The following is a 7377-nucleotide window of genomic DNA, read 5'->3' as shown; positions in this document are numbered from 1 at the left end:
GGATCTTAGCTCAAGGGTGTTTAGGGTGCTGCCATAATAATCACTTGATATTGAAGGTGCACTAATCAACTTATCTAACCATTTTTTGCTCAAAAAAAAAAAAGAGAAAAGAAAAAGAAAAAGAAAATTATGGTCCCAGATCTTCTCTTCTAAACTCCCGGCATGCAAACAACTCTTTCCCTGCCCCTCGTGGGGCTACCCTTGTCTTAGTTGTGTAGAATACAAAAAAAAAAAACAAACAATAAAATATGTCTGTGTCCGGAATGTAACCGTTGAATCCAGCTACAATTCCACGTCATACACTGGCTTCCTCGTGGATCGTGACCCTCTGACACGCATTGGATTCACATACAAAGCCTAAAACATAGTTTAAACTTTAAAAGCCCTGAAGTGAAACCCCACGCCCCAACTTCTTCTATTCTGTGCTACTCCTCACTGCTCACCATGCACCCTCATGTCACTCTCAGCCGTTCGATTTTAGTCAAAATAAACTTCTTTTTCTTTCCCACCTTAAAAAACCCAACAGCTCCCAACTAAACTAAACGAAACTTAAACTAAAAGGGAGCTCAAAAACCCTTCTGCTTATATATAGTTCTTCAACTTTTACTCACACCTCAAAAGGAGCTCCCTTTTCTCTCTCTCTCTCTCTCTCTCTTTCCAAATTTTTTATTTATTTTTTGGTTATTTCTTTTGGGTTGGTTCAGATATCCCTTTTTCTTGCTTTCTTTGAGATTGGTCTAAGTGGGTTTGTGTTGTTGTTTTGGAAGATTAAGGATTTCATACTGGGATTCAATGGCTATGCTGTTGCTTTTCTTCCTACTAGCAGTCTCTGTGGTTTCTGCCGATGAAGGTGGGCTTCTTTCTTTCTATTTTTGCTCTCATTGTTTCCTTTGTCTTTTTGTTTGTATTATAACTTCTGGCTATCCATTTTCTTTGCTGAAACTGAGCTTTTGTGTGCTCACTTATGGCTTATCTTGCTTTATTATTCTATAAATGTTTAGCATTTTATGATTTAAAACTAATGGGTCTCATTCCCTTATGCCATTTTTGATGTACTATCTGCTAATAACCTTTTCTTTTCTTCCTTCCCTCTTCAAGTTGCATCATATGTATGCTTGATGTGTTTTCTATGTGGGTTTGCCTCTATTTATGGGTATCATATAACTTTTGTTGAAACTGAGCAATTTCTTTTCCTTCATTTTTAAACTGGGTGAAGTAGTAGTTCTTTTTATGTGTCCCATTGATTCAAACTCAGTTATGTGAAATGCCCCTTTTCATATTTTCCTCTATAATTGTATAATGTATTGGATAACTATTGAGTGATTTGAACAAACAGTTTGTTGGAGAGAGAGAGAGAGAGAGAGAGAGAAGTAGACTGGTCTTGGTGGTTATCTTTCTTTCAACTGGCCAAAGCAGGAAGCTTCTGTAGCAAATCTTTCCCTTTTATTTTAAAATCTCTGATCTGTCCTTAAGGCTCTTTAATGGGCTATACATTATTGCTTCCCAGCTCACTTGTCAGCGCTTTAGCACCTTATACTACATTTCCAAAGAAAATGTGGGACCAAACCATATTCGGTGGGGTGTATGAATTCCATGTAGTTCTAATTCCAAAAAAGGGTAGTATTGTCATTTTGATTCTGGAATCTAATATACTGGACGGTTGGTCCACTGTATTATGTGCATAAGCCCACACCTTCCTCAACCATTCTGAATATGGAATTGGCTATATCTAAATGACACAGATCTAAATCTTAGGGCATTTTAGAGTACAAAGTTATAAACTATTTTATAGAACCAGGTGGGGTGATTGTAATGGTATGGTCTTAGTTATCTTTTCTTTATTGTACTTTTTAGGGAGTTGTATCTTAGGAAATTATGGCTGGGGACCACAGTTCATGAAGCAAAGGTCATTAGTTCGAATCTCCCCTTCCTTCTCCCTGATAAATGACCAAATTGTCTCACAAGAATCATTTTATCTAACAACTCTCCCTTCACCTGAATTGCTCTTATTAAGTGGGCTCCAACATGTGGGAATGTATGTATATATTTATAGGAGGCAAGATGGAGACAAGGTTTGAACCCAAAACCTCATGCTCTGATACCAAGATAGATGATTGATTGTCCCAAAAGCTTAGGAAATGATGAATTAATTCATTTAATCAAACACTTCCATTAGGCCACAACCTCACACTCAAAAAAAAAAAAAAATGCAGTATCTTCAGTTAGAAAAAAAAAAGTGTTCCAGGATTCTATTTAATGGTTAAAATTTTATTTCTTGGATTTATGTACAAAGTGCCACGTAATTTTTGGTGTGGCAGGCCTCCTTATATGATAATTTGTTGGAAGCAATGCTACAAATCTTATGTGATGCTCACCGACCAAGCCAGCCAACATTTAATAATTTGTACCTTCTTGCCAAAAATTTATTGATATGCATTTATGAATCTGTTCTAACGTATACATTGGATCTTTTTTGCCAAAATATTATTGATGTATTAGGAAGGAACAAGCTGTGAATGACCTTGAAGTCTGTCATGAATGAATGCCAGGTGTTAAGGTGGTGAGCAGCAACTGAGCACCGCATAACTTTCCGCCTAGGAAATTGTGTGGTTTCTTAAGCTTGGTCTAGATGTCTTAAATCGTTTATATACATTTTAAGTTATGGGATTACAACTCCATTCCCTCTCCCTTGTGTGTGTGTTTTTCTCAAAAAAAGAAAAAAGTTATGGGATTATAAATTTGAATTTTTCATGTGTGGGACCATGCAATTTGTGCTCTTAGTTAATGTTTGTTATTTTCTAGAAGCATCTAAACACTAGGATACTTTCTGTTTTCTTTGATTAACAATCAGAGGTAAGCAAAGCTCCACTATTTTGATGTATGAATGTGCTACAGATGGCCAAAACTGTGATTTCTGATGATGGCATTCTAGTGTTATATATATGTATGTATATATACCAACCCAAGTATGGCCCAGATATTTAGCATCCTTAATTTTGTTGGCTGCTCATTCTCTTTCTAGTTGTCACTCGTTTGGAAGCCCATCATAGCTGTTTGATTGTATAATTTTTTATGTCTTGAACAGAAGAGGAAAACATAAAAATCCCGATCTCAATAGCAAGATTAGTAAATTATTGTCATCCATCAGATTTTTCCAGTAGCAGACATACAATGATCTCAGAATTTTATAATGCCTCTTGTGTCCTGTGTATTTCTATAATTTAATGACTGTTAACTTTAGTTCCAGTAAGTGTTGCGATATCTAAGATCAAATTAGTCCTCAAGCTTTGTATCTGACTTCGGAGGGACAATGAGGCCCATAATCTAGGGGCTGATCATAACATATCCCTTCCAACTAAGTATTGGAGTGACAAATTTTGCTCATTGCTTTATGATGATTCTTAACTGGAATTGGTCTGATTGGATTGGGTCTTACCCAGGTGTTAAACTAGACCCACTTAGAGTAGATGGATGTTTGGTAATATCTGAGTTTATATATTCTGTTTACGTTTGATCAATCATGTATTTGTGGTTGGCTATATCATCAGCTTTACTGGTGAGACTTAACACCCTAAATATTCTTGTTGATTATTCAGAAACTATGTGAATGGTAGATGATCATTTGGGTTTACCTCTTTGTACCTCATGTAGCTTAAACTATCACACGGTAACTAATGTTATTGCAGTCTTTTTTTTTTTTTTAATAGCCAGTTTGTTAGGATTATAGGATGATATCGAGAATCTTCTGTTGGAATATAATTAACTTTATCCTTGAAACTTAGAGCTTAAAATCTACTTCTTGTGATTGATCATAAAGTATGTGAATGGGTGATGATCATTTGATCAAGTCGATATTATAAGAAGGCCAATTGATGATATTGAAAGTCTTCTGAATGATTAGATTCTTTTTACTCGTCTCAATAATGCATACATGTTTGATTGTTTGTCCACATTAAACTATGGCTTTGTTGCACAAAGGATTGTATTTAAGTGTTGTGCTTTATTGAATATGGAACATAATCTGTTTCCCATGGAGAAGGTATATGTCTAAGCCTTCAACCTTGTTTTTCCTTTTGCAGATGCCTTCATTGGAGTAAATCTTGGTACAGACCTCTCTAACATGCCAAGCCCAACTCAGGTAGTGGCCCTTCTTAAAGCGCAGAATATTCGACATGTCAGGCTCTATGATGCTGACCAAGCCATGCTCCTTGCCCTTGCCAACAACAGGCATCCAGGTGACTGTTGCTGTTCCCAATGACCAGCTCCTTGGGATTGGTCAGTCCAATGCCACTGCAGCCAACTGGGTTACTCGTAATGTTCTAGCTCATGTCCCTGCTACCAACATTACAGCAATAGCTGTTGGATCTGAAGTCCTAACGACCCTCCCAAATGCTGCTCCAGTCCTAGTCTCAGCGTTAAAGTTCATCCACTCTGCCCTTGTTGCCTCTAATCTAGATCGCCAAATCAAAGTCTCCACTCCGCACTCTTCTTCCGTTATCCTTGACTCGTTCCCACCTTCCCAAGCCTTCTTTAACCGCTCATGGGATCCAGTCATGGTTCCCTTGCTCAAATTTTTGCAATCTACAGGATCATACCTTATGATTAACGTGTACCCATATTATGATTACATGCAATCCAATGGAGTGATCCCATTGGACTATGCATTGTTCCGCCCCCTTCCTCCGAACAAGGAAGCTGTGGATGCTAACACGCTCCTTCATTACACTAATGTCTTTGATGCTCTTGTTGATGCAACTTATTTTGCAATGTCCTATCTAAATTTCACCAATGTCCCCATAGTAGTTACTGAGTCAGGTTGGCCATCCAAGGGTGGCTCAGCTGAGCCAGATGCAACCGTTGAAAATGCCAACACTTACAACAGTAACTTGATCAGGCATGTGCTTAACAACACAGGGACTCCTAAGCATCCTGGGATTGCAGTTAGTACTTATATCTATGAGCTTTACAATGAGGATTTGAGACCTGGTTCAGTCTCTGAAAAGAACTGGGGACTTTTCAATGCTAATGGTATGCCAGTTTATATCTTACATTTGACTGGTGCGGGGACTGTTTTGGCCAATGACACCACAAACCAAACCTTCTGTGTTGCAAAGGATGGCGCTGATCCAAAAATGCTACAGGCAGCACTGGATTGGGCTTGTGGGCCAGGGAAGGTGGATTGCTCACCATTGTTGCAGGGGCAACCATGTTATGAACCTAATAATGTTGTGACACATGCAACATATGCATTCAATGCATATTTTCAGCAGATGGCTAAATCTTCTGGGACCTGTGATTTTAAGGGGGTGGCGACCATCACTACAACAGATCCAAGTATGGAATTCTGACTTGGTTAAAGTGTTGTATTTTGTCTTTTGTTGTAGAGATGGGTTAATATGTGAGCTCAAGTTAATAACCTTGATAGTAGAGTGCGTGCATCAAGAATGAAAGCCATGCCTCCAAAACAGGGGGAAAAAACTAAACAGTCAAAGTGCCATGCATGTATCTCCTCCCCTCCCCCAATCACCACCCCCCCCCCCCCCCCCAACCCAATTTTCAAGAAAGAACATATAGTTTAACTTGGTGTTTAAGGTGTGTTTTTGGATTTTTCACAAAATGAAAGGCACAAGCAACTGGCAAAGATTTTTGTAACTTGATCCTTAGACTGTTCTGACAAAACCATTGTTTTAATGAGTTGCTATAAATCAAAGAAAACGCTTTTTAATTTTTATTTGTTTTTATAATTGCACCTTAATAGTACTAATGTTTGTTTTTTGCCGATTCTTGCAGGTCATGGTACTTGTATAGTTCCCGGAAGGTATGAACTGAAACTTTGAATTATATGGTTCTGTGCTACTTACCTCTTTGTTAATTGCTCAAAATCTTTATTTTGTCCAATGAACATCCATTTATACCTCTTGACATCTTAAAAGTTTTGAAATAAGTTACATATTATGGCACTGAACTTTTATGTTTGTTTTGTGAATGTAGTGTTGGAAAAAATGGCACGATCGTAAATGGCACATCACTGGCCCCATCTTCCAATTCTACTACTTCTGGCTGCCTATCACAATATTTCCATGGTGATGGTTCTTTCACGAGCTCTGTGATTGTAGGCATTTTAGTTTTGAGTGCAGTTTTATTGTGAAAACTTCATGCATTTGTTTGCAACTCTTTCGACAAATGTTGGAATTGTTCAAAGATATATGCGATTCTGCATCTGTTGAAAAAACTTGCAGCATACCCAGTTTTGTTCCTCTGGAAGAGGATTAGAAGGGTCATATATATATCCGGCAAGTAGTTAGTTGATAGTGATTTATCTATTGGATTCTGTACAAACAAACCGGAAGGGGATTTCGTGTAACTAATCTTGTTGAGGCAAAAATTTGGTTTCCACTAACGTATTCTTTGAAGGGTGATCTGGGGACCTGACCCATCTTAAATTGTGGTTCATGATGATCTTCATTTGGTCCCCCAATATGTTGGGAAGTTGTTCGCTTCTCAACAATGTTGCTGTAACTTACATTTCGATTCTGTAGTGCCTTTCAATGCAAAAGATTCTGGATGGGCCCTATGGTTGACCCAAATTCCAATCATGGATTGCCTAATTTGTAAACACCCGGCTGTCCCTAGTTAGCATAATAATAAAGAGTGCGTTCATCTGAACTATGGGTATCTGCTTTTCTTCCTTTTCACTATCTCTTTCAACTCTTTTCTTGCCAGCACTATAATTTTTTTTTTTTTAAATTTTTAATTTTATATATTAGCATGGGTTAAATTTATACGTAGGAGTGAAATCTTACCTTGGATACTAATGAGAAGGTGGAGTTAACATAATTGGATCCAAACTTGCAAGTGTTTTTGAGATTTTTATATTTCCTACTAAATTAGAGGTCTTCTCAACATTCAATGCATTCTTATGGGTATTTATAAAAATAAACAAAATGAAGTGCATATTAATCTTCTACTTACCTAGATAGAGTTTTGTAGTTAATAAATCCTAAGGGTATGTTTGATTGGGGTGAAAACAGGGAGGAAGGAAAATAGGGTAGGGGGGAAAATGGATACACCCTTTCTTTGGCCAAAGGCTTATAAGGCAGGGGGAAGGCGTCTCTCCCCGATGTGGGATTGAGCAAATTCATGAGGCAACAAAGTCAAAGCGAACAATACCTGCTAATTGGGGGCCGAGACAAGAAACCCTCCCATAGGTAGAAAATGACTTTTTTCACTGTTTGGTTGAGAGGGGAAGGGGGAGAGAAAAGTGGTGGGGTTCACAAGTTTTCTCTCCTCCCCTTTCAAAATACAATCTCTTCAAATTGGAGTGAAAAGTAGGAAAAATATTTGGACAAAACTACCCCATCTCTAATTAACGTTTCT

The 7377-nt window shown here is 37.8% G+C and overlaps 1 pseudogene; it reads left to right on the top strand.

The window, feature by feature from the left end:
• Window positions 1–414: 414 nt before the first annotated feature.
• On the top strand, window positions 415–6666 carry LOC115981928 (annotated as a pseudogene).
• The last annotated feature ends 711 nt before the right edge of the window (window positions 6667–7377 follow it).

Source organism: Quercus lobata, chromosome 3 (genome assembly GCF_001633185.2).
Source record: "Quercus lobata isolate SW786 chromosome 3, ValleyOak3.0 Primary Assembly, whole genome shotgun sequence".
Taxonomy (NCBI): domain Eukaryota; kingdom Viridiplantae; phylum Streptophyta; class Magnoliopsida; order Fagales; family Fagaceae; genus Quercus; species Quercus lobata.
The sequence above is the reverse complement of the archived record's forward strand: the minus strand, read 5'-3'. Positions and strand labels throughout refer to the sequence as shown.